The sequence below is a fragment of the Cygnus olor genome, chromosome 3, assembly GCF_009769625.2.
Source record: "Cygnus olor isolate bCygOlo1 chromosome 3, bCygOlo1.pri.v2, whole genome shotgun sequence".
NCBI lineage: Eukaryota > Metazoa > Chordata > Aves > Anseriformes > Anatidae > Cygnus > Cygnus olor.
The window spans coordinates 54,881,214-54,908,687 of record NC_049171.1 but is presented as its reverse complement, the minus strand read 5'-3'; the positions used below and the strand labels follow the sequence as shown (position 1 = coordinate 54,908,687).

At 40.9% G+C, this 27,474-nt stretch overlaps 1 protein-coding gene and 2 long non-coding RNA genes across 7 annotated transcripts in view; all 3 read right to left on the bottom strand.

The window, feature by feature from the left end:
• Positions 1 to 6,090, bottom strand: part of PKIB (cAMP-dependent protein kinase inhibitor beta) — a 54,635-nt gene extending 48,545 nt beyond the window's left edge. For 3 of the 5 annotated variants that reach the window (XM_040552814.1, XM_040552818.1, XM_040552816.1), the window contains exon 1: positions 5,773 to 6,088. The gene's annotated coding sequence lies outside the window, so the exon portion shown is untranslated. Of the gene's footprint in view, positions 1 to 5,772 lie in introns of all 5 variants that reach the window. The other 2 variants (XM_040552819.1, XM_040552817.1) reach the window with 2 other exon arrangements.
• An 8,094-nt stretch (positions 6,091 to 14,184) lies between these two features.
• Positions 14,185 to 16,711, bottom strand: LOC121067089. The gene is made up of 3 exons (XR_005818089.1): positions 16,625 to 16,711; positions 14,871 to 15,053; positions 14,185 to 14,312 (listed from the first exon to the last, which is right to left on the bottom strand). It is a non-coding gene; the product is annotated as an uncharacterized LOC121067089 (long non-coding RNA).
• A 3,087-nt stretch (positions 16,712 to 19,798) lies between these two features.
• LOC121067778 lies at positions 19,799 to 25,626 on the bottom strand. The gene is made up of 3 exons (XR_005818443.1): positions 25,441 to 25,626; positions 22,257 to 22,371; positions 19,799 to 20,102 (listed from the first exon to the last, which is right to left on the bottom strand). It is a non-coding gene; the product is annotated as an uncharacterized LOC121067778 (long non-coding RNA).
• Between the last annotated feature and the right edge of the window lie 1,848 nt (positions 25,627 to 27,474).

Genomic DNA, 27,474 nt, shown 5'->3' with positions numbered 1-27,474 from the left:
GTGAAAATTTACTAGCTTTAATGCAATAAAGTCCTGAAACTATAAAGAATCAGTGCTACTAGGGTTCTGGGCATACAAACTGAAATTTCCTCCTTCATTTTCCTTATTTTCATTTTTGTTGGTTTCCTTTTCTTTTAAGACTTATCACACAAGTACTGCTAAGTGTTTTGCATTCAGAACTATCTCAAAAAGTGAAGGGTATCCTCCATGTCATCTTGCTCCATTAAGAATAATAATCATAAGACCAAACCCAGAGATCTGAAGGCATTTGGTTTTGTCTTATAAAAATGGTTTGCGGGCTACAACGATATTCACTTTCATACTTACTTCTGTTGACCTACTAGCTTCTTTTCACAGAAACAGAGGTGCCTAATGGCAATCCCATCCAATGCCAACAGTAGGGATCAGGGGTTCAAATGGAGGAAGCTGCACCCAAGAGGTGCTGAATTTAACATGTCTTCCAAGGACGTTTCAACAACTCTGCAGTGGCATTACTGAACACAGTTTCAGGTTGCTCAGGGGCCTATTGACAAGCTTGTGATTTCTCAGTGTTGTAAACCAGTTCTCAAGGTTCATAAAAAGGCTCATAAAAGGTGGCCTATTTGCCCACAAAGGCTAGGAATTAGCAGAAGTTATTCATTCCCCTGTCCTATATCAGTGTGTTTAGATCTGCACATATAAACATGGGCTACAAACCCACTTCACCTTCCTCTTTTGGATGCATTATGTGGACAGGAAGGGGAAAGCAAACAGAGAGGAAGATAGCATGTTGCTAACATTACATAAACAGCAAATACTGCTTAATCCGGATTACAGAGGGAAAAAAAAAAAAAAAAAAGAAAAAAAAAAGAAGAAGAAGAAATTGCTTTCTGATCGGTTATTGCTTCCCTGGGATCCTCCTAAGGAGAGCGCAGCAAAATTGTAGATTTTTAATTAAGAGCTGCATCCTTGCAGCACAGTCTAGCACAGAATTGCCATTATCTCTCTAGTTAGCAAGGAAAGATTTGTGCTATGTATCAAAGAAAGCACATGCAGGAGAGCTTCTACTGCAGATATTCAGCACTAATGGTGTTGTGGCAAGTTAGCTGCAACACGTCCTGTCCAAACACCCTAGCCTGGGTACATCTGACACAGCTCCACATTCAAAGATTGCTCAAGGTACACATCTTCGCACATACAACGGAAATACAACCAATTTAGCAGAACCATCACCTCCCCTCACTGACACTGGGGGATTTTTTTTAGGCTGAAGTCAGCTGAGCTGCTTTGGCTGCAGCTGACCAAGCAAAAAGGCTGCTCTGAGCCCAGCTGCTGGCTTTCACACCCCAACCCACCCTCCTGGCCTCCAAACCTGGGACAATGCCCTCAGGATGTTTCCCTTTCTCTGCAGGATGTTACTGCCCTTCCTTCCCCGACCTGCCAACATAACCCCAGGTGTTTCCACACCCTACCAGATCTGCCAAAGAGATTCAAGTTAAGCACTTTTACTGGCAAGTTTTTTTAAGATCCTCTGGATCCAGTTTAACTGAAACAGACCGGGTAACACCTACATATGCTGCTACATCCTGCGCTTCTGAGAGAGCAGCAACTTCTGGTGATGGGTGGGTGTGAGAAGCAGCTGTGGGAGAAGCCTCTTCAACCAACTGGGACAGGACCGGAAGAGGGTGGTTGTGCCTGGTCTCACCTCAGGAGGTGAGCGGGAAGTGCCATGTGGCTTGGCCAGGCAAGAGCCAGGAGATCCTGATCCTTGAAAAGGGTTTCGATAAAGCTGTTTGTCTCCATGCAAGTGCAAGAAGATAAGGTAGGGCAAGATGTTATACCAGCATGCATTCTCGCTCCCATAGAGAAAAGGCATTTTTATGTGCCTCCTTCCTCCTCTCACAAATATAGGCTGGTAGAATAGAGTTAAATTTAATCACTATACGAACACAATGCTCTGTACCAAGTGTGGAATGCAGATTTTAATAATATTTAAATGATTTCTAAAATATGTAAAGGAGAGCTTAGTGCATCTGCATTGAATGCAGATGAATATTTGACAAGAAATTAACACTAAGCACTCTACTCAGTTGGTTTACTTTATATATGTTCATACACAGGCAGTAAGCCCAGCTGATACGATTTTTACAATAGGAGAAGACTGGCAAATCAACTATATCATCAAAACTTTCTAAAAAGCACCCAAAGGAATTTTCTAGAAAGGTAACAAAAGAGAGACAAAAGGCAAGTATTGTGATGGTATTGATGTTGGAAAGGCCATAAAGGAGAAAATGGGCAATTGCACAGAAATATAGCTCTTAACTATAGTTATATATCAGAACAAATTATCAGAACAATGATCGTCACTTAAAAGTCGATAAAAGCAACATTTATTTATAATAAGTCCCTGCTAGATAAACCCACGATGCATTTTAATATTTGTCCTCTGTTATCCTTCTCCTGTCATGACACACATTGTTACGACACCATGCTATGAAGAGAAAGCAGAAGAGAAAGTTTGGATTCAGCTGTAACCAGAAGAGACAGCAGTGATGGAAGGAAACAAATTACTATGTAATCAAAAACTTGTAAGCAATTCAGAGAAACTGACTGGAAGAAAGTACATTTTATTGTGACCACAGCAATCAAGTGTTTGCACTGAGGCAAGGTAAGAAAAGAAAATTACTGCACCGTCGGCTATCGATCTGTATTGAGAAGTATTAAATTATGGGTTAGGAAAGCAACAGGTCAGTTTATAAAGTCGAGGAACAACAGCAGCACTTACATATATTTCATTACCAGAAACGTCTCAGGCTAAGAGTTTATTTTGAACCAACTACGGAGGAGAAAAGGCATGATCAAAACCTCCTAGAGACTGTGCACTCCCAAGGAGCAGAGAAATTGAAAACTATAATCACCAACCTTGTGAGTAGCAAAAGCTACGATGTTCAGCATCCTATGGAGCACCCACATGAATTTTCTGATGTCTAATAAGCTGAATGCTTGCTACTGCTCTCCCCTCAGTGGGGGCATCAACATCATCTCTCTTATCTCCCTGGTCACCAGCAGTCTTGAGGTTTGTAAGAATGTCATCACTTTGAAATCTCTACTCTTCTATTTATATTGGTTGAAATTGATCCCCAGGGGTAAAAAAAAGTTACTGGCGGACAATGAGAGGAACTATCAGTTGGACAGCATTATTATTTCAGCTTCATCTCTGTAGGAAACCAGGTCAAAAAATATACTCAGGACAGAAGGGAAGAAATAACATAGAGAAACCTCAAATTGAGAAAATTCCTAAGATCAGAATTATCAAAGCTAGTATACAATACATTATTTTATGTGTGAAAAGCCAGATTTTGGAGTTTTTCACAAACAGATCAGTATTCCTGACGTCTTAGAATTTCTGCTAAGCAATGCTCTTAGCTTGCAATGAAAATCTGGATGATCTCCATATCTCCATATCCCTAAAAAAATTAATGCCAGAATCTTAATTCATTCTAACGCAGATATTTCACTATTCAAATACTGCTACCAGAAAAGATCACTTTCATTCATTTTTATAATTCTCCCCTTTCAGTGCTGGTAGTCAGTCTTGAAGCAAAACAAACCCATGGATCTGAGAGGCCAGCCTGGATGCCAAACAGAGGAATAAATCAGGCCATCAGCAAGCTTTGAGAATCCTAGACTTCTGAATGACAAAGACAGCTCTGGGATGCGGCTAGACTTCTTGTCTTCCTGGCACGTCTGATACTCATGTGTGCTGCCTTGTTCTCCAGAAGGCCACAACTTCATTACATATCTTCTGAAGAAAATTCACTGCCTGAGATTACTCAAATATGAGTTGAATCAACATGACACAGTAGCAAGTGTCAAATCAAAACCACTACATCAGTAATTCATTTTGCTGTAAGCTATTGCTCAATTCTAAATCCTCAATTGTTTCACTGCTCACAAAGCTGTTTGAGAACAAGGAAGATGTTAGGAAGACATTGCAGTGAATGAAGGCTCTTTGGCCCTCAAGATATGGAGGGAGCACAGAAATTTCCCTCACTGTTCCCCCAAAGCTTCACTTTTCCCCAAAAGAGAGGTCAGCAAGGTCCTGGAGCATCTTCACCAGAAGGAGAAATCAATAAACTCCAGGAAAAGGCCTGGTATGAGTTCAGGGAGTTTACAGTCTCCCAGGAGAATGATCTTTAACTTATGGAGAAAAGTACACACATGATTCCTCACAGACTGATCCCAGGTTTTAGAAACCAAAGAAAGGAGGTACATTCTGAATGATTCATTAAAAACTTTCATCATTATACTAGTCATAAACCTTATTTGAACAGAATAGATCAATAAATGGACACAAAACAACAATTTTGTTCTTCCAGACATTAACAATATGCTATGAGTTTTTCTATTTCATGATTTGCATCAATATTTTTAAATTTGCCATGATTTTGAAGCCCATGGATATTTTCATAGCATTCCCATGCATGTTTTGTTGCTTTGCTTAAATTGGTTACTGCCTTGACATATTCTGACAGGTCTCTATTCCAACAGGGTTTATTTCAAAACACCTATGGAACCAAACTTTCTAATGGTGAAGTGATTGCTTTTAGAAGTTATTCGGATATTTCTAGTGAAGTTCCAGTTCATTTTACCTCCATGTAAGCAGTTCTTACCAACCACAATGTAACATTTCACAAACATTGTAACAGAGACATTTATAATTTCAAAGGGAATATTAGCAATTGGAGCTAAAAACAAAAACAAAACCAAAAACACCAGACTGTGACTTCTTCAGTGAGGAAAGGTACACAAAGAGTCATGGCCTTTACTTCAGGTGTTTCCAGGTCTCTGTTCTGATCTGGTTTTTGCTAGGTACAAAAGGTGGTTAAGTTATACTGGGTAAGTCAATGCACCCTGCATATTTTCACATTCGTAATTCCTCCCTATGCTGCTCACAAAGTCAGCTCAGATTTTCTTGAAAAAAAAAGTTTCACTCCTTTCAAAAACCCAAACATTTAAGAATCGGGTACATCTGTACCAACCAAACAGCATCATGTAGATCGCTTTGGGTATTGCTGCAGGAGTATTCTGAATACCCTTTTACTTTGTCCTTCTCTAAAAGCCCTTGCCTGCTCTTCAGAGTCCACGAAGGACTTTTTAACAGATGGAGGTGAGCATCCACAGGAACTGAATTAAGAAAAACTGTCTTACTGACAACACTGTCGCAAACAGAAAGAAAAACTCCTGTCTAGTGAGTGGTCAAAATCCTCTCCCTGTAAGGACTTTAGTTACAATCACAGAAAGATTTTCCAGGACTGTGTTTTGCATCAACAAATTGAAAGCCACATTACTTCGTTCTCTTGCCTGTGCGACTTTGAGCGTGAAGCACAGACCTGACTTGTCAGAAATGTACTTTAACATCAGTGAACAGTGCAGCTATGTGAATAACGCCGCTTATTCCCACTCGCTACTTTCCCGTGTCCTTAGTGCTGCTTAACTTGGCCGCCCGAACAGAGTACGAGAGAGGAGGGCAAGGAACTGCGGCCGCATCACCCCTGCTTGCCTGCGTGCCCCGGGAGCCCCTCAGCTCAGTCCCCCCCCGACGAGACGTAGCCCAGCGATGCCTCTTCTTCGCAGCCTCTCCAGGCGCTCCCGGAGCGTTACCACCCCCATAAACACCACTAAACACCAAAAACCCGGCCCCCAGCAGCCCCAGGTAGCCCCATGCATCCCCCAGTAGCCCCCGGTCTCCCCGCACTGCCCCTGATGGCAGCGGAAGGGGACGGCGCTTACCTGGAGCCGGCCGCCGTCTGTCTGTCGTTCTGTCGTTCCTCTGCCTTCCTCCTCCCTTTTCTTTTTTTCCCTTTTTTTTTTTTTTTTTTTTTTTGGCTTCGCCAGCAGAGGAGCGCGGGCCGCCCTCCCGCTCCTGCCCGAGGCGAGCAGCCGGCGGCTGCCAACTTGCGCTGCTGCTGCCTCCGCCGCTGAGAAGTTGGTGGCGACCGCGGGTGGCCCTCGGTGCCCGCGGCAAGGTCACGGGGCTCGTGGTGGCCGCGGCCCCCCGCGCCTGGCCCCGCCGCTCCTGTCCCGGGCCGGTCCTGGGCCCCGCCGCGGCGCGGCGCTGGAAACACTCGGGTCAAGGGGAGGCTCCGCCGCACCCGGGGCCACCGGGAAAATGTCTCATACACACAGGCTCTGAAGGCTTTTAAAATGACCTCGACATCTTAGGCATTGATTTTGACATAGTTTGTACATTGTACCAAAGGGCTCTAGACTATTCATCTGGAAATCCTATTTTATTTTTTATTTTGAAATCTTACTACAACCATTACAGATTTATCTGAGCCTTAATCCTGCCATCTCACTAGGTCCCGTCATAGCAAAATGATCATAGAGTCATAGAATCGTAGAATATCCCGAGTTGGAAGGGACCCATGAGGATCATCAAGTCCAACTCCTGGCGCCGCAAAGGTCTACCCAAAAGTTTAGACCATGTGACTAAGCGCACAGTCCAATCGCTTCTTAAATTCAGACAGGCTTGGTGCAGTGACTACTTCACTGGGGAGCGTGTTCCAGTGTGCGACCACCCTCTCGGTGAAGAACCTCTTCCTGATGTCCAGCCTAAACTTCCCCTGCCTCAGCTTCACACCGTTCCCGCGGGTCCTATCACTGGTGTTTACGGAGAATAGGTCACCTGCCTCTCCACTCCCCCTGGCGAGGAAGTTGTAGACCGCGATGAGGTCCCCCCTCAGCCTCCTCTTCTCCAGGCTGAACAGGCCCAGTGCCCTCAGCCGCTCCTCATATGTCTTCCCCTCTAGGCCCTTCACCATCTTCGTCACCCTCCTCTGGACACTCTCCAACAGTTTAATGTCCTTTTTGTAGATGATGAGAGAACTCCTGTAGTCCCAAAGTCCCAAACGGACAACACCCCCAGAAATATTTTCCATTCTTACCCATTTCTCAGAATTGCACAGATTCAGCTAAGGATGGGTATCATACCTGTTTGGTTTTTCTTTTTCAGTGGTTACCCTACAAAATATGTCAAGCTTTTCATCATAATTATCTGTGATAATAAAGACAATAGAAGGTTTAGAATTCTATTTATCTCAAAACTAAAATTGGTGTTCCTGAACCTAAAATCCCTCCCTACTTGCATTTTTCTGTTGTGAGTTAGCACATTTGGGATCCATTGTCACAACTCTTTAAGCGTTATTATTACAGTAATTCAATTTACAATGGGAACTTTAAACACCTAATAACTCAGTGCATGGCTTAGGATTGGTTGGTTATCTTGCATTTTTGTTAGACCTTTCCAAATGTCCTCTTAAAGAACTCTAATTTGGAGTCACGTCTCCACACTCCAAAAGATTTTTCCTTATAATATAATTTACTACCTATCATTTAACGATTAGCCCCTTTGTGATTTATTTTATTATTTGGGTATCTGGTTTGATTTCTCAAAGAACAAAACAAAACAAAACCACCCTCATGACTACTATTTTTAGTTTAATGACTGAAATAACTTATAGGAAAAAAATATATGGGAAAGATTTATTCAGATAAGGGGAACCTGCAGTTATTTGCCCATGAGGGCAGTATTTATGTGATCAATTTACACTCAGGAGCTCGTTTTTTGCTGCAGGAACTGGAATTCAGTGTGCTGTTCACCTGTAGCACATCATTTGCTTGAGGACACGCGAGGAAAGAAGAATACACCCAACTGCTGTACACACCCCCGTTACAGATATTAGTGCCAAAATGCCGTCCTAGTGGATCTAGCTTGCTAATATTAATGTGAAGGCCTTGACGTCTTTCTAGCCCATCTGGATGTCTTCTGAGAGAAACCCCAACCTGTGTACTGCTTCTGACTGATGCAGTGGTAGAACTTACTTCTTTTGAGGTAGTCCAAGATGCTGCTCCCCTTTCCCCTTGCAGCCAGTGTCTGCTGCATACAGGCTGGATTTGACACATGTTGTTTGGCCTAGGGCCCTTCAGACACCTGATCTGGCCCAGACTCACCATAGATGCCAGTAAATGCAATGGTTACCATAGGCAAGAAGTTCTTCCCAAGGGATGTGCATGTTCCTACTGTGGCACTGAGAAGAAACCTTTCTGCAAAGAAACAAATCAGTTGCCTCAGTGATATTCAGTCGTGGAAAGCTGTTTTCAAAGCAGCTGGGATCGACTGCTGTGGGCATGCCTTGACATGGAGCAGTCCACTTAGAACCACAACAGGGATTCTTTTCCGTTTCTTCATTATAAACTGTTATTTCTTTTATTTAGCTGCATTTTCCCCCTCTTTATAGCAAAATCAATGTCACCTGAAAAACAGATTTTATATCTGAAAGCCTTGCTAAGAAACTTGTGATGTGGCTCTGTGCAGTCTCTATAATTTTAGACATCTGGAGGATTAGGAAAAAATCCTAGTGTACTTTAATAATATTCATTCCAAACCTTTCTTTATAATGTTGGATATTTCTGATAGAATGCAATAAAAGATTAAATCCCAAAGAAGCTTCTAATGAAATTGTGAGGATCCAGGGAGGAAAATATTGCAGATCAATATTTTTGAATTCCAGTTGAGAAATTTGTGAAGATTATGTGTTACTGTGGTGCCTAGAGCAAGGGAATGAATTCAGTGGTCCACATCCTTGCTCATCCTGTGACCCTAACGTTTTCCACCTGACAGCTACAATTTCTGAAATGAACAGGATATCAATAAAGTCAAAATGAGGCAAAAGCAAAACACAGGACTGTTACAGCCTTGGGGCCGCATATCACTCTGACTGCCTTAATTTCAGTGCAAGGATTATTAAGGATACATCTATCTGAGGAAGCAAGTGGGGGTAAGGTTTTACAGCATGGCTGTAAAAAAAGGCCGTCTCCTTTCACCCATCTTCAGCAAGCCAGCACAGGAGGTCGAACTGAATGTGCCCATCATGTGTGGGCAGACCCTAAAACTCTCTTGCTCTCGGTGTGGTGTCCCCAATGCAGCAGGCACAGGCAGGAGAGGACAGGTAGGGGAGCAGTAGCAGGGGAGCAGTGGGGACTGCAGGACCACTGTCCTGCTCCTCAGCCTTACGATGAAGCAAACCTCTTGCAAAGGGTCCTTCCCTGAGCTGTGGGTAGAGCTGCACTCAGCTGGGATTCTGTGGGAGCTGAGCAGCCATGGCTGTGACTGCATCAATATATCAGAGGCTCAGGAGGCCTTTTAAGCTGGAGGCAGAGTCTTGCCTCAGTAAAGGCTTCTGAAATCTCTTTTCTTCTAGAGATTTGGCTTTAGAAAGCTGACATTTTGCCCTTATTGGAAGCATCATCTTAAGAGATTCAGAATAAATGAATATTCATTGCAAAAAAAAAAAAAAAAAAAAAAAAATCTTAGAGGGCTATAAATAAACTGGCAGTGTTAAAAGGAGTAAAAGGCGTTATGTGAAGCTAAAAATCATTTTTCAAAAAGTGGAAGTTGTATGCAAACAAGGGAGCTTACATAGAACATAAACCCAGACAAATTAGGCTTAAAACTATAAACAAATATTTTGAAGAACATCTAGCTGAAGACAGGTATTAAAATTACTAATAAAACCTCTTCTCAGCCAATAAAAACTAGGAAGCTTTGTACAGCTGGTAGATAATAAAGGAGTAGGAAGATCACAAAGGTCATGGTAGAGGTGCTAACTAAACGCTCAGCTGCGGTGTTCACTACCAAGGAGCTTATAGAGGTCCACACACCCGCTTTCTTTACAAAAATCAGGTCTGAAAATTTATCTCACATTGAATGGTTGGAAGAAAAAAAATAGCTCACATAAATAAAATGAATAATGAAATCAACTGGCCTAAGTCCTGCCCACCCAGAAGATCCTATAGAGGTCAGACAATGAATAGCTGGTCAACTAACCAAAATGTAAACTTACCATTCAAACAGTTTTTGAAGTCAGAGAACTAGAAGGTACCAGATCTTGAAAAAGGCTCCAAGAGGGTATTTGTATTTGAGGTGATCCATTTAAAAATATCCTAACGAATAATATCAGTCAGCATGTGAGTAAATCTGAATTCATGGAGAAATATTGACATGCCTTTTGGGGAGGGAAACCATGCCTCACAATCTGCAAAAACTCCAAGTTTCTTCTTATGTAAATTATCCAGTCATCTTGATGTCTTTTAAATATTATTAATACTTCTGTCAAGGTCTTTTAGGTAAGACCTATGAAGACCTTTATAAAGAAACTCAACTATCTTGAGATTAAAAGAATTAATAACTACTTAAAAAGATGTTAAAGAAATATTAAAGGACATCAGGGGATACTGAAGAAAATGGTCCAGATGCAACTTCTGTCTCAACACAGGGAAAGAGGCACTAAATGAAATCCTCAAAAAGTGTGAAACATGTAAAAGGAAATACTCTTTCCACATAGCACATTATTAAATGATGTTTTGCCCACATAGTCAAAGAATGATGTAAAGGAAAAAAACAAACAAACAAACAACAACAACAACAACAACAAAAAACACGAACAGGTAATATAGTGTAAGTTATGGAAGAAATACCCATAAGGTACAATTAAACATACACACACACACACACAAAAATATTTTCCATTCTTTATAAGTATGAGGCCTCTAATAAAAGACCAAAAGAAACAAGTCTTATGATAGGCTTCAGAAAAAGAAAGAAAGTTCAAAAGCATCATCAGTGTCATGGCCTTATGGCCTGAAATATGTTTGCTTGCCTGGGGAAAGCACAGACTCTGAGCACATTCAGGAATATTCTTGGGGAGGATGTTATTTGGAAAAGACATTTCAGTATGAATACTGAATTTTTATTTATTATGTACCAGCATTTTCATTACAATACTGACAGCATGAGCACTGCATGGAGCCCCTTCTAGTTTGCATAGCACAATTATTCAAAGTGGTAACATTTTCTTCTTGTTACCATTGTATACCCATGATGATCAAAAAGAGGGCACTGCCTCCCACATATTGGCCTCCAGCAAGTGGCCTCTATTCAGTACAAATCAAGAGTTAACTCCACATAAGTTTAAAGGAGGTGAAGCAAAAATCAGACTTCTGATTCCTGATGTTACACGTATGCATCCAGATGTATGCAAACTTCCAAACGCACACATTCTGTCTTCTGTGATATAGCATCAGGCTTTACATCTTGCAGTGACCTAAAGCAGGACTTACAACTATATATATGCTTTGAATTAAAGGGAAGGGAGGAGATTACATTGCCTATATTCAGAAATATCTGCTCAGAGGATCTGCAGCCGAAATGTGTGTATCAAAATGACAAAGCCTGGGTTTGAACAGAGATGTTGCTTTTTCAGCCTGGAGTTGGCCCTGACAAGTTGCATGTGAGCTGTGCCCCGCAGATACCCAGCTCTTGCCTACCCTTCCTCATCTCCAGGCTCCCACATGCATGCGTAAAAGGATTAGATCATTTAAATAGCCTTGTTACAAAACTGTATTGAAACATAGATACTGATGCAAATTGTACAGCCTGTTGGCACTGTATGAATCATGCCGGGCCTAGAATGAGTCTACATTAATTCCAAGTGTGCTGCATTTCCATTTCCAAACTAGTCCTCTTTTGATATTCATATTGCAAGTTGCCTTCATTGAGATTATTTTCTTTCTTCTTGCAATTTTCCTTTGCATCTATTAATGCTCTCGCCAAGTCTTTATACACATAGCTGATTTCCAAAGCTTCTCTCCCCCTGTTCTGTGTTTGATCTTCAGTTCTTCCAAAGGCATGTAAACAATGGCAATCGGAAGTCAAGATAAAGAAAGAGGCATTTCATGAACCAGTCATAACAGCCAAATTCTTATTAGAAACAGAAACAAAAGAATTGGGAAAGGGTCTGTTCGCACTCTAAGGTTGCTTTTCTGAGTCCCAAATATACTTACAGTTGACTTGTGTCCTACCATTTTGGTCATCCTCACTTCTTTCCTGTGAAAAGCATGCACAACCCCTTGATGCCTGTTCCTGCTTTCTAAGGGAACATGAGCTGTTCCCCTGTGTCACCTCCATGGAGAACACAGACTCACGTGTAGCCTCACCAGCAGCACATGCACAAGGCAGCCGTCTTCTCTCAAATGAACCTAGAAGAAGGAAGACGAGTCAACCTGGTGATATTGCCTCTGAGGCGTGCGCCCGCTATGATGGCTGCTGTGGTGAATAGCTGTACTCAGATGATACATTTGGGAGTGGTTATAAAACACCTGTCATTAAGAGTTTGCATTTATTGAGTCAGATATGATGCTGATGAATTTGGTACCCATGGGGATCAACTGGCAAAATATGTACAACCCTGCAAGCTTCCTTTTGATCCTTGCTACCAAAAATCACAAAAAAATACTTTGAACATCATAAATCCCTGACATAGCCTACTGGGTGAAAAGTTCATTAAAAGTCATATTCAATTAACAAATGACTGTCATCACCAGATGTGTATGTCCTGAGGTACAGTTTAATATATGTCAGCCACAGCCAAAATGACAAGATAAATGGTGATTAATGCTTAGCTGACTGTTTTACAAAGCATCACTCTAAGCAAAGGAATAACTATGAAATAAAGAGCCTAAGCCTCAGAACTTAAGCTAACTGGGGTGAAAATATGAAATAAGGGAAAAAAGATGAGGTCCATTAAAATACAGAGAATTAGAATATGTTTACAGTCATTCTCCAGGCTACATTTCCATGTTTCACACAGCTGGGGAGAAAGCATCTCCTTTTCAGATCATTAAATAGACAAACTTTCTGTTCAGATAATCCACAGCAACAGAGCTTCAAATCCATCCCCAAAAGACAATGAAAGCAAGCTAGAGACTCAAAAATGACTTGCTGGGCTTCTGAAGAGAAGCAGCACTGCAATGTACAGCTCAGAAAAGCCTAACTGCTGCTGTTCATGAGCCTTTCTAGAGCTTTGTGGGGTGTCTTCCAAGTCTAATACAGTATTGCCGTGATGCATAATTTCATCAGCTCTGCTCAGAGAACCCAGGGCCTTTGTTGATACAAAACATTTAGCAAGTTAGCTCAACTGAAAGATTTACACAGTTCCTGATTTCTGGGTTATCAGATTTTGGTCCAAACACTCATTCAATACACCAACTCCGTTTAAATTTATCTTTCTATTTATTTTTCCTCACTCTATTGGAAAGGTACAAGGAGGCTGGAAGACATTTACTTGTATGGCTGTCTGCAAGGTGTTTCTTTGTGACTGGTCAGTTCACTTCCAGAGCTGCTAACACTGGGTGCTACAATAATGTCACGCAGTGCATGAATTCTTGGGCTGAGCATTTTCACTTTTTCTAAGCTAGCTGTCCTCTGCACACCATAGCAGTTAGACAATACGATTGTATGGGATGAGGATATCAAGAACATATATTTCCAGTCACAGTTAGACATGTTGGGAAATTGTCCTACCAGGAACAATCTTCTCAGATGTCAAGGATAGGCTGTAATTACTGAAGAAAGGTGCTGAAAAGAAAAAGAAATGAGAGAAAAAAAAAAAAGTTGAAACACAAAGAATACTCTCCAGTTTTCTCACTTCATAAGGGACAGGTTCACAACATCCCTCTAGTCCCCTTTCAGGTTTCCCTCTTCCAAGGGTGTTTAACCTGTCTCTCAGACCTGGCCATGCAACATGACTGCCACAAAGCACATGTTGCTCAGCTTGCAGAAATGCAAGTAGCAGTGAGACATCCCTTCTGCCTACACTTATGTGAACACAAGGTGCAACATATGCAGTCTGACAGCAAGTACAGTCAGCCAAAGCTCCTGACATCAGGTTAACTTCATGAGCAGTAAGGACCGCTTGTGTAACTGTGTGTGGTGAGTTGGTTGCCATTAATAAGGCTAAAAGAGCTACAGCACCTGATTCTCTTCTGTACGTCTAAGATAACACATTCATTCATTCCCTGATAAATAAAATGATGCATATGAGCTGCAGTGATGTCTTTGTCAGGTTTTACTTCTCATGTGATGTATAAAGTATATGATACTTCTGTAACCATTTCACAACATTGTTCTCTGCTCTTTTATTTTTTTATATTTTTAAGCAAAGCAAGTAATATGTGCAAAGCAAGTAATATGTTATCTTTCAACTGTAAATTACCAGGGCTATGGAACACAGCTTTTTTTTCAAAGCGCCAATCCCATCTAAATAACCAGACACATTAAGGCATCCAGTTTACCTTTGCTAGGTTCATCCTCTGATTTTTCTTAACTAAGGAGCACTCTTCAGCAAGCATTGCATGAAGGAGCTGGAGATTACAAAAGTGTATAAAACAGCTTCTAAATGGCTTCAACAGCTGGAAGAGCAAAAAAAACCCTAAGACACATTAATGAAGCAGAAGTCAGCAGAGACAAAAGATAAGAGAAACAGCATCATTGTGCAGAATTATCTGCATGTCATCACAAGGTGATCAGAGAACTAAAATTAGGACAGGCATGCAAGCACATGACTATTAATTAATTTGGCATTAGTTGTTTTAATTTGGAATCTGAGTAATCTGGACTAAAATGTTTGAAATACAGATGACACAATGCAACTAATTTGGACTCAAAATTTCAGAGAATAGAATGGACTTGAATTGGAGTTCCCATCTCAGATGTAGAGATCATTAAGTCAGGGGTGATGTAAGCAGTACATCTGCACTGTATCTTTCTGGGGTGTACCCATTTCATGGCTGGCTCAGAGAATTCTCCAGGGAGAGGGCACATGAATACTGAAAAGCAGCAAAAAACTGTTCTGAAGAGGGGTGAAAGGATATTTTGTCTTAAAAAAAGGCAGAGAGAAGACATTTTATGAAAGACGTTCTCAAAATGAATCAGTTGTTTGGAGTGTGTCAGGTTAGCTTTACAAAACAGGCTGTTTCTATGTACTCACCATTCAGAAACCTACAGTGAATCAGTGAACTAATTTCTTTCAAAAAGTTTCTCAAGAGTGACTTGCCAACATTACTGGAGAATTAACCTTTATAATTCAGCTGTCAAGCAGTGTGACTGATCACCTATAGTCTTATTCTTGCCGCTTCATTACACGGTTTCAGCTTTAGGCAGACTTTTTCCTCTGAAAAATAAAAAAATAAATAAATAAATCCTTACCTAGTCATAAAATTAATCTCAAATTTAAGCAGCCTCGAAGATCACAGTTCTCCACTTTGTGATTATTAGTTTCAGTCAGATAATTATAGTTATCTGAAAATACTAGGAAAGCAAATGTTTTGTTCTCTAGAAAACTTGGGAGGAAGGATCATAATTAGGGCACAGATGATGGATTAGAAGATACAGGGTGACCCTCTTATGTAACCTTGTGCAAGATTCTCTGGGCTTCTGTAGAAAGGGAATATTAATAATTCAGAAAATCATTAAGAGGATAATCACTGTGGATTGGAGGTCCAAAACATTATACCAGGTAATGAGACCATAGAAGAAGAGAATAAGAATGGACATAACAGATTTGTTCGCTTCTGAGGCAAGCAATTTGAACAAGAATTTAGCTGCCGGAAAGATTGTCAGTGAAAGATCAGGCAAAGAGATGAGCTTTTAGGAAGCGAAACTGAAATATTTTTCCCCTGACGGTAATTAAAATGTGGAAGGTCCAACCGAAGCTACCAAAACAATTCCAATAAAAATCATATTCAAATAAAAGTTGGATGTAGTCACATGGTACCAATTAGAAACCATGTCGTCATACAGAGCCAATGGATAGGTCTATCTCCAATTTACTCATACATCATGTGGCATCAGGATGCCACAGCAGCATCTTTGTTTGCAGTCATTCCATTATGATGAGACCAGTTACAACGATTCACACAAAAGTCTGATGACTACAGAAATGGTGCATGAGGTCTTTCCATAAATCAAACTTAATATGAAGTTCCTGCCATGACAGTCTAGCAGCAGTATAGAGCTTGCATACATTTCAAATCATCACTATGTAAAAGACACACAGACTGAGGTTTTTTTCCACTTTCATAATCCCTGAAATATGTTTCCCCTAATCGTCCAGTAGAAAATGGGACAGTTCACGATATGCATATGGATGGTCTTCTAAATCAATAAAAATATTTGAAATAAAAATATATTTATATAAAAATATATTTATATAAAAATATATTTATAGTCGGTCGGTGTGTACCAACTGAATATAACACCGGAGCGTGACTGCTTGGGTGGGCAAGTCTGGGTTCATCCTGCTGCTCTCCACTTTCATTCTCCATCATTGGGATTATGATATATATACAGCAAGGAGCTCATCTACCTCCAGAAACACTTCTCACTATCTTCTGCTTCTTCACAACACTTCTGCTATCCTGAAGCTTCGAGTCCTATTGACGAGATATCAAAGTTTAAAGCCCTCTCTCCTCAGACTCTTAAGTGAGAAAAATAGCAGTGGGTTAACTGTCATCCTCTCACTGACTACGCAGGGAAGCTCAGGGAACCAGAAGTTAATGAGGCACATCATTTAAGAAAGCATTAAGAAAGCTTTTGAGTGGCCTTCACTTTGCCACATTGCAAGAGATAGATGAGGGTATTTCTTGGCCTCTGATTTAGCCCAGATAATGGGCACTGGACAGTGACCTTTAACAGACCCCTAGCACCATTCAGTCCAGAACCACATCAATTTCTCTCAGTTACCATCCACATTGCCCTGAAACTGCTCTGAAACCACCCTGCTCCTTCACTTGCTCTTTCAACTTCCTGCACTTGACATGCTGCTGTCAGAGATGTTACAACCTGGGAAAAAAAAAAAAAAAAAAAGACAAATTACATTTTATTATTTTTCTTGGAGCACAAAACCTGAAACCTGCCTCTGTTGTTGTATAGCCTGGAGCTGTCTTTTCTTATCTGTGTACCAGGTGGGTAGGCAAGAATGACATCTCTGTCTCCAAGCTCTGATTCATTACTAAGTGCTGGCAGGAAATCTCATTGCCTTTTTTATGAGACACCTCATGTCCACCTAAAATAGCTTTCCTACATGGACATAGGCAAATGCTATTTGCAACTTGGTTACTTTTTGCCAAATCACTATGCTCCAAAACAAAGCAGGTTGGGGAGCATTCTAGAAGTGGTGGGAGGCTGCTGAGAAGCATAGTGCCAACCCCCCCCAGCAGACAGCTAACACAGTTCTGACTGTCCTAGCTTTAAGCCCTAGAGTTGAAATAGGGGTTAACCTCATTCAGCATTGAAAGGTTTCTGTCAGGGTAGGTGTGAAACACTGGCTGCTCAGGACAAACTGTGCTAAGAGTAAGATGAGAGTGCAAGGAGGAGCTGGCAAAGGCCATCCTGACCATGCTGCTGACTAAGAATGGTTCTGGACAGCCAGAGGAGCTCACTTGTCCCAGGCCAGGGCTCTGATGGATGAGAGATGGAGGGAGATCAGGAAGCATTTCCTTTAGATGAATAATTTTCCTGTACAGTTGCCACACATTGCCAATGGCACATATTGTCATTGAAGACAGATGTTTTGTAGGATAAATTTGAGTTGCCACGACATACAAGATACAAAATACAAGTTACAAGATAAAATATAAGAGAAATACTTTTTAGTCAGAAAGGATATCCATATAAAATAACTGCATTTACACAAAATATAGGAGCATATCAAGCAAGTTTGTTATAACATTCTGGAAAAGCCTGAAAAAACGAAGAAAGCAAATCTAGACCAGACAATACCTACTGGAGATGAAACAGCAAAAATACAGTTGCACTAGTACTAAACAAGGACAAAAAAACTTGTGTCAGAAGACTAATAAAAATTACCACGATTCTTCTTCCTGCCTTAGGTTACAATAAACCAATCTGCAACAGGAAGAAATCAGGGAGCTACTAGTAATGAATAAGCAGGATTGCCACATTATTCTTAGTAGCAGACTAGATAGACACCCTCTAAACTCTTGCATAGTTAAACAAATATCCTTCTTCTTCAGATGTCAGAGTTTTTAAGTACAGGAATTGGATCCTCTAGGGGACTTGTTGAATTCACAGCAGACTACGTAAACTTTTCCTGACTCCATTATCATTGTATGGTATTTGACCAGTGTCCCTCTTTTAACATAAACACTTCAAGAAGAAAAAGAATCTTATCAGAAATAAATATAGGCAAAATGACAGTCTAAGGACAAAACTTAAAACAGTTTCTAAAAAAAAGGGTGCGAGGAAAGAGAGGTGTTAGCACTTCCAAAGAACAGAATCTTTGTTGCTAAAATAATAAACTGTATCTCTGAGGCCATGTAGATTAGCCAGAATATTATCCAGTAGACCTCAGCAACTCAGGAGTCAACAAACACAGCTTATTTGTATTGAAACAAATACCTGAAATACATTTGCATTTAATACCTTCTTGAACTTTTATCTTTCTTGATAATGTCTTCTGGCTCAATGCCTGAACATTCCATGTGGCTAGAGGTCACAATTTAGTACCTGAAGCACCATCATGTGACCTTGTGAGCCTGCCAGTTGGAGCAGTGCAAGAGGGGCATGCCATGGAGATCCAGACTTTGCAGCAGCTGTCATGTTATCTGCCAGCTCCACCCACTGATCAGCTGGGCTTTGGCTGTCTCCAAACCAAAAAGGTTCTGCTCTGGTCCCTCAACAGTGCTTAAACATTTTGAAATAAGTTGTGAGGCTGTTGAAAGAGAGTCTCTGTTAAAGGAAAATTAGGAAATATAAATAAATAAGGAAAAATACTAAGACTCCTTTATTTTTCATGATAACAAATTTCCCCATGCAGTATAGTGAACCAGATGTATGAAACAAAACCTTGATATGCTTGGTTAATTTCATATGCATAAAGAGGAAATAAATGATGAAAATATTCCAAAGCAGTCTTAGAAATAGTAATGCTTCTGAATGTTGCCTCTAGCCTGTGGCTTTTCCACCATTATTACAAAGCAACTATTCTAATACCATTACTCCAGTGTGGAATACCATGAATGATGAGGTCAGATTTAGCAGTGAAAAAGCACTGTTTTTCAAACCAGCCTGTTAAGCCAAAGAAGAAAAATCACAGAAGGATGTAAATGTTGTTCAGTGTGAGTTTGTTTTTTTTTTTCTCATTACATTAAATCATTTTAACTTTTGATTCTACGAGATAAGTTGTCCATGGATAGGAAAAGGAAGGGAAGGGAAGGGAAGGGAAGGGAAGGGAAGGGAAGGGAAGGGAAGGGAAGGGAAGGGAGGGGAAGGGAAGGGAAGGGAAGGGAAGGGAAGGGAAGGGAAGGGAAGGGAAGGGAAGGGAAGGGAAGGGAAGGAGAAAGACACTGACTCTATTCTTTCTCTCAAGTTGTTTTGAAAACAGGGACTTAAAACTAGGCACGATTTCTGTGTGGAGCCAAGTGGTCTGCTAGCTGGAGGTCCAGAAAATCAGGAAGTTCAAATGAGTTGATGGGATTGCAGAGGATTTATGTACATATAAATTTAGGCTTTTATCTCTGGAAATGATTTTTTTCTCTATCTGTAAAAACGAGTTCCATATGAAGTCAAAGGATTCTGAAAATAAACACCAATTTGCCTTCTTGGATGCATTGATCAGTATACATGATGCCTTTTACTGTTGGGTTATGTTTGCACATAGGCGATTTGTACAACACCAAAAAATAGCAGCGAACCATTATGGCTTGCCAGGAGATCATTCTGAGAGCTCAACAGACTGAGAGAGCAGTTCTTCTGTTTAGAACACAGACATAAATCTTTCCTACTAACAGTTCTGTTTAGGGGATAGGACTACTTGCATTTACATCTGAGCCTATCACTGTATATTCTCACACGGAGAAATATGCATGGTAGGGGAGAATGCTTACATGGACAAAAGTTGACTTGAAGAATTCTGCTGTCTCTTATACTCTCACACTCTCTTATACAAGTTGTTACCAATGCAGAGCCCATGTTGTCATCCAACCTTTCCTCATGTTCAGTACTGTAGGACTTTACCCAATCCTAGCCCTGCCAAGCACACAAGTTCTTCTGGCCGGCCCCTGTCCCCGCCAGCTTCCCACAGCTCTGCAGGGGAGGCCTCTCGCCATAACTCATCAGACTGCAGAAATGATGTTCCTTCCTCAAAATTCTTCTAAAACCTGTAAAAATTATGTGTTTCTGCATTGCCCCCTACATTGTACTGAGACAATTAAAAAAAAAAAAAAGGACAATAAGGGATAATTTTGGACAGAAAAAGACAATTTTGTAAGTTTGATTTCCTTCATAAAAGAAGCTATTGATGTGGAAATTGTTATTCTACTTTTACATAAAATTGTTATGTTACATGAGGAAGAGATCTTTTGTCGTTAAAAGGAGAAAAATGTAGATACTTTTTATCCCTAAGTGTATAATTCTATTCTTAGCTAAGAATATCGCAAAGGCTGCCCTAGGTCAGAGTGAAAGTCTCCTTGCCCAGCATTATGTCCCTGACAGAGGAATAGCAAATGCTTCAGGAAAGAGTGTAAGTGAAGGACGAGCAGGTGGTGATAGCTTTGCCATCCCAGTTGCAGCAATTACCATTTTAAGGATTTCCTGAATACAGGCTGCAACTGGACAATTATGTTTAATAGCCCTTGATGGATCTTGCTAGCAGCTATTAATCGAAAAGGGAGCCTCTTTTGTCATTTCATGACTGATTAGTTTCTTTGAAAGCTCTTCCTGAGGACCTTGTGTAAGGCTTTTTAAAAATCCAGGTACACTGTACAAGCCAAATCACCCTTATTCATAAGCTCACTAACTAAAGAGTACTATGAGGTTTGTGAAGCATGTGTTCCCCATAGGCTGAGCTGTGCAGGTGTCCCCGCAGCCTCTGGAAAAATTGGTATCACATTTGTTGTCCTCTGTCTTCTGGGAGAACTGCCAGAACCACTTAAATAATACTTAGGGGTTCAGCAAATTTGTAGTTTAATTTGTTTAGAATAGCCGGTGAACAACATCTGATCCCACCAATGTTATTAATTTATTCGAAATTAGCCATACTGCCTGAGATATTAGTCCTAATAGCAAAATGATCCTCAGCTGTTGCTTTCTTGTTACTGCAACAGGTAAGTGTTTCTATGGAGAAAATATTAAAACCCTACAGTTTCATCTCCTCATGATTATATTTTCGGATTAGAGTATTGCCACTCACGACTGGCAAACTTTATGTTTAGCAGGAGTACATAATTGAGGGAAATAATCTCCTCATTGCCTTTGAAAATGAAGGGAAGGTCATTGATAATACAACTAGTAACAACTGGTGTATATCAGCCTAGCTCCAGTAACACCCTTACAGATAAAGAACAACCATTGAAAATAATAATAAAAATAAAAAAAAAATGTTTGAAAAAGTAACAGCTTTCTGTAATAGTTTGGCTTTTTATGTATAAGTATGTATTTTAAGGGTTTCTGAAAAAAACTTACTGCAATAATCAACTGCTCCAGATACTGCTGTCCAGAAAAAAGATTAAGCAGATATTGGCTAGACCGCTATCTTCCTCTAGCCTAGGCCTTAACTATGAGGTATAAAAGTCTGAGGTCATTTAGAATTAAATTGTCTCATTTAAGTCTTGCCTATTAATCCTGAGCTAAAAATATCTAAATTTCTTGACTTATTTTTAGAGGAGACAGTAGTTACATGTATTTTTCAAAAGAGATGCAATTAACAAAAATGTTACAGCTTGAATCATTATATGTGCTGCCTACTATATATAGAAAAATAATCACCTTTTCAATTAAGATTGGGACACATATCTCCATTAAATTCAATGAGGACAGGTGACCCTGTGCCAGTTAAGGTTTTGGCCCAGATGTAGATTTCACTCACAATTTAAGAGGTATTTTTAAAAAATCAGGAAAAGAATTTGCCTCCAAATTAGCCATTACTAACAGAAGTAAGTAAAAACCAAATGGATGTGTGCATATAATGAGGAAATGAAAAGTGAGGTGCCAAGAAATTCATCTGAAGTGCTGGTATGGCAGATCATTTCAAGTAATATCTTAATGCAAACAAGTAAATATGTGTACGTGTATTTGTGTATGTGTATATGTACATCAATGTGCAACATGTAGATATGTAAATGCACACATACATATATATACACACATATACATGAAAAATGAATAACAACAAAAACTCTGTGTGTGTCCACACCTGTTAGGATAATATACACACACACACATAGATGGTAATAGCACAGCTTTAAGATCTGAACTAATTTTTGTTAAATCTGCTCAGAGTAAAAGCCGAGGAAACCTTCTAAAGAAAAAAAAAAATAGTTTCTCAGCGAAATCTCAGTGAAAAGAAGCATGTTACCTTCCACTCCCAAGTTACTCCCGAGTTACTCAAGGATCCTGGAGACATCTACTGTTCACCCAGTGGGCTGTAAAGTGTTTTAAGAGAACCGTCAATTCTGGGACTTCACACACAGCTGTAAAACAAAAGATGTACCAGTTCCTCAGCACTGTCACTACAGCTGCTGGTTGCTTGCCTTCACCAAAATCATAGACTCTCATCGTTACGTGAACAGCACCGAGGAGCTGGTTTGGTTTCTAACTGAAAGGTCATATTTACTTTGCTGAGCCTAGGGGAAGGAGGAGGACTTGGGCAGGGTACCACTCACTGGCTGATCACTTCTCTACAGGGAGATGGGAGCACAGACAGCATTGGTGCCACAGAAGATCTCACAGGGATATAACGGGGCAGAACAGTCTGATGCTCCACCAAAGGAGAAGCAATTCATATTGTTGCTAAACTGTGAGAGACATCTCAAATAAAGCTTCCCGCTGATGGCATCTATTTGCCAAAAACAGCATCTCTTGTGATACATGAAAGATGTGTGTGGGAGCTTTCAGAGCATTTGCTCTCTCTGTTCCTGTTACGATGTTGATTAGTGTTTGTTCATAGGCAGGGAACAGGGAGAACAGGGAACCAGAGAAACTGCAGCCTGCCAGTGCAAGCCTAGATCCACTTTGTGCTGAAAGCTGCCTCCAGTGGATTCAGTGAGACCATGTCTCCAGTCGCTTGGGCTTGAGAGCAGAGCCAGCCAAGAGCGATGCCACTTTTGTGTCCTTATGTCCTCTCAGACACTTGTTGGAGTTCTCTAGTAGACATGGTAGAGTGATTTTGGACAACACAAATGGACCCAGGTCTTCTATAACCTCACTGACTGACAAAAAATAATGGAAAAAAAATAATTCCTTGATGAATTCCACAGATTTCTTTAAATTTATCCCCGAGATGAATAATAAAAACACAAAGGTTCCCATCTTTGGACCACTAAGAAAAATGAGAATAGACTGAAAGTTGTCAATATTGGGTTTTAAGGGCATGCATCACACACTGATGAAAGGCACAATGCTAGCAGCAGTGTACAAGATGCCCATTATTTAAAAACACTGGATCATACTATGCTACTCAAATTGAAGGTGTTTTATTACAAATGTTTCTGTCTTTTCCTGTTAAGAAGATAAAGCATTATGTTGAGATGTAGAACTGTCTTGTTATTTTACCTTTGGAGAGATTTTTTTCCAAGCAGACAATAGCAGTGACAGAGGTAGAAATTAGCTTTCCTCCCTCACTTACAATGTCTGTGATGAGGCTTAGCAGGAACATTAATAACAGCCCTGACCCAAACTTCATTTTACCTTTGATGCCAAGAATGGACTGACAGCAGTTTGCACAATCTGATGATTTTTTGTTCTTTGCTTCATGACAGTCAAAAAAGTCTTTTTTCTTTTCTTTTTTTTTTCTTTTTTTTTTACAGTACTGTAAAACCATTTCAAATTATTCATTGCTTTCTAAAGATTGATTAAATCAATACATATTTATTTAAAAAATACGTTGCTTATCGATTTCTGCTCAGTACTATATTTTTGAAGATGACAACGTAATTTTATAAAAATATATAGTAATGCTCCACCATTTGAATCCACTACATCATTTAATTTTAACAAAATAAAAGGGGTTTGTTAGAACAATAACAACAATAAAAATCATAAGAAGAAAACCAAGAGAAATATTTATTCTGTAGTCCTATCTGTTTCTTGGAATTTGAATTAGATTTACATCTATTCCAGTCCTTAAAAATCATGGCCTCTGAACTCCTTTTCACTTCAGATCTCTTTCATATCAGTCTCTGTACAGTCCACCAGAAACAAGAGTTTTTATGTTTTTGGATTATGTAAATTCTTTTGTGCTCGAAGTCTCTCTGAAAACAGAGATATAAGCCTGGATATCATAACCCGTTATCACAGAAATTATTGCTATATTAAATTTCATTTAAAGGATTGAGGGGAGAAAAAAAAAAAAAAGGATTTTTGTAGATTTCACTTAAATATAGCTTAAAAGGAATGGCACGTAACGGTGTACACAGATTTATTGTAGGACTAGATGCCTGTAGACTATTTTTCTGTTAACTGTTGAGATGAAAACACCCCCCACTATCCCACTGCCGATCGCCGTGCACAGCCGTGAGCCGTTTCCACTCTTGTGTTACGCTGCCCTCTAGGGGATGCTCGCCGCACGGGTGTTGCCGTGCCGTGGAACAAAAGCCTACCGCATTTTCCTCCCTCAGTTCTGAAGTCAGAAGGCTTTTCCTTCGCAAAAGTGGTGTGTTTTTTTTTTTTTTTTTTTTTTTTCTCCTTCTGAAGGTCTTGTCTCTCTATATTCCCTTGGCAAAGAACAGGGGAGCAGAGGGGCAGATGCTGTCTGGATGCACTCACCATGTTCAGCATCATAAAGCTTCTGTCTGACCTGTCCTAGATTACACTTGTGCTATTATGCACTTGGAGTCGCTAGATCTCCAACACCTTTAACATAAAATTATGTATTTGGAAAAGCCTTCCCTAAAATACGCCTCTTTAGTGTATCTTCTGTATAGCTCGCCCTTCCTGTCAGCAGTCTGAGGACATGAACTCAGCAGACAAAATGGTAACCAGGGCTTTTCTCCACAGGTTAAAGTGTGTGTGGCCATGGTTGTGATCCCCCTCGCAAAGAAACTCTGAACTCTTTACATAGCTGGTGCTCACTGAAGGGGTAGATGGGAGTTACTTATGCAGACCATGGGATAGACTGGCGGTTTCTAGTTTGGAAAAGACAAACTCATTTTCCAATATGCATCTGACAGAAACACAATTTCTAGCAATAAGGTCCCTAACAGAAATGAGAAAAGAGAAAAAAAAGGCACAAGCTATTTGGGCCCTGTTATTTTCTAAACATTTTCAGACAACTACTCAAGTAATGGACAGCTATGGTTCTCATATCTATACAAGTTCAAGAAATTCACAGGGAAACAGGAGATCACATTTGAAAAGCAACCTGAGGCAGATTTCTGAGCGTGAAGGGGTTCTATCCCTCTTCAAACTGAATAAAACTCAAGCACTGCAATGAAAATAAAGAAATGACTCAAAACTAGCAATGCTGCAAGAGGGTTTTCTAGTGGTAGGTGGACTGACAGCAACTAGTTAAAAGAAACTCCAGTACAAAGGAGAGTATTTACCATCATCGCTGAAGGTAAACAAAGTCCTAAGTATTTCCATAGCAGAATATGAACAGCCAAAACAGAGCTTCAAATTCCTGAAGAACAATTTTGAGAAACTGTATACACACAACCAAGATTTCAGAGTATAATTAATAGTTGGCAAGCAAGCTGTATTTCACTCAAAAGTGAAATAAAATTTCAGAAGATAAATTCCTGTAGCAGATCTTCTCTCACGTAATTTCTTGGAAAATATGTGATGGAGGAGGAGGACTTGGTTCAGCGAAGTGTACGTAATGCTTCAGTATCTTTCCACAGCAGATACTACAAATAAGACAGCAGAAATTATTAACTAATCAGAGAACAATGATGTGATTTAATATGTTGGAATAAAAGAGATTAGGTTGCTCTGGGTAGAAACAGTCTGTCTTGGCTATCAGAGGTTTTTGTAATGAGAAAGAGTAGACTATGAAGATCACAAGAATACTGAAGCAGAAAATAAAACACATTAATTATTGATTCTGTGTTAGGCTCACATGGCAAGGACTTGGTAGCAGAGTCTGCAGGGGTGGCCTCTATGAACAGAGTCCAGAAGCTGTCCCATAGCAGATCAGAGCTGGCTCCAAAGGGACCCGCTGCAGGCCAGAGCTGAGCCAATAAGTGATGTTGTTTGTACCTCAGTGAGAGCAGATATAAGAAAGGGGAAAAAAAATTCTGTGCAGCAGCAGCTAGGAGAGTGAGGAGTGAGAACCAGCCCTGCAGACCCCAAGGTCAGTGCAGAGGGAGGCCAGGAGGTGCTCTAGGCGCCCCAGCAGCAGTTCCCCTGTGGCGTGTGGAGAGGCCCCTGGTGGAGCAGGCTGTCCCCCTGCAGCCCATGGGTCCCACATGGAGCAGATCTCCACGCTGCAGCCCGTGGAGGAGCCCCCGGGGGAGCAGGTGGATGTGGCCTGGAGGAGGCTGCGGCCCATGGAGAGCCCCCGCAGGAGCAGGCCCCGGGCCGGAGCTGCAGCCCATGGAGAGGAGCCCACGCAGGAGCAGGGGGTCTGGGGGGGAGCTGCCGCCCACCTGTGGGGGACCCGTGCTGGAGCAGTTTGCTCCTGGGGGATGGATGGACCCCGTGGTACGGAGCCGTGTTGGAGCAGTGCTTGAAGAGCTGCTGCCTGTGGGCAGCCCCCGCAGGCTCAGTTCCGGAAGGACGGCATCCCGTGGGAGGGAACCTGCGTGCAGCAGGGGCAGAGAGTGACCGTGAAGGAGCGGCGGAGATGAAGCCTTAAGGACTGACCGCAGCCCCCATTCCCCATTCCCCTGTGCTGCTCGGGGGTAGGATGTAGAAGAGGGTGGATGGGGGAAGGTGATTTTAGCTTGCTTTTAGTTTCTCACTGTTCTAGTCTACTAGTGATAGGCAATGAATTATATTCATCTCCCTACGCTGAGAATATTTGGTCCATGAAAGTAACTGACAAGTGATCTCCCTGTCCTTATCTCAACCCTTGAGCCTTTTTCATTGTATTTTCTCCCCCTGTTCCGTTAAGGAAGGAAAGTTAAGGAGCAATTGCGGAGCTGAGCTGCCTGTTGTGAAACCACTACAGACACACATTTGGAGACTCCAGAAAAACATTAAACCTTCATGAAGGAAAGGGAAGTACTCCCATTTTGAGAGATTAGAAAGGAACCCAGTTCATTAGATGAAGCTAGCCACAGTGTTGTCTGTGAGGTGATGCTGGGCCTGCAGAATCTTCTGTCTATTGTGGTAGTGCTATGTAGAAGATGAACAAGCACACTTTACTGGCTCAAAATTGTGCACAAACAAAAGTGATCATTAAGAATTACAATTGTGGCTTTACCAGCCTAGCTGAACAGGCTTTAAGATTTCCCCCCAACCCTGCCCTTCCACTGCCCCCCTGGGGGCAGATGTATAGAGGCTACAGCACCTACCTCACCTATAGGCCCCAGGCTTGGGCTCAAGTAGGAGAAAAAGCAGTGCTTGCTGCCTTCGTCTCCCCATATCTTTTCTCTTCCTTGTTGCACACTACAATTTCACTTCCATTACGCTAC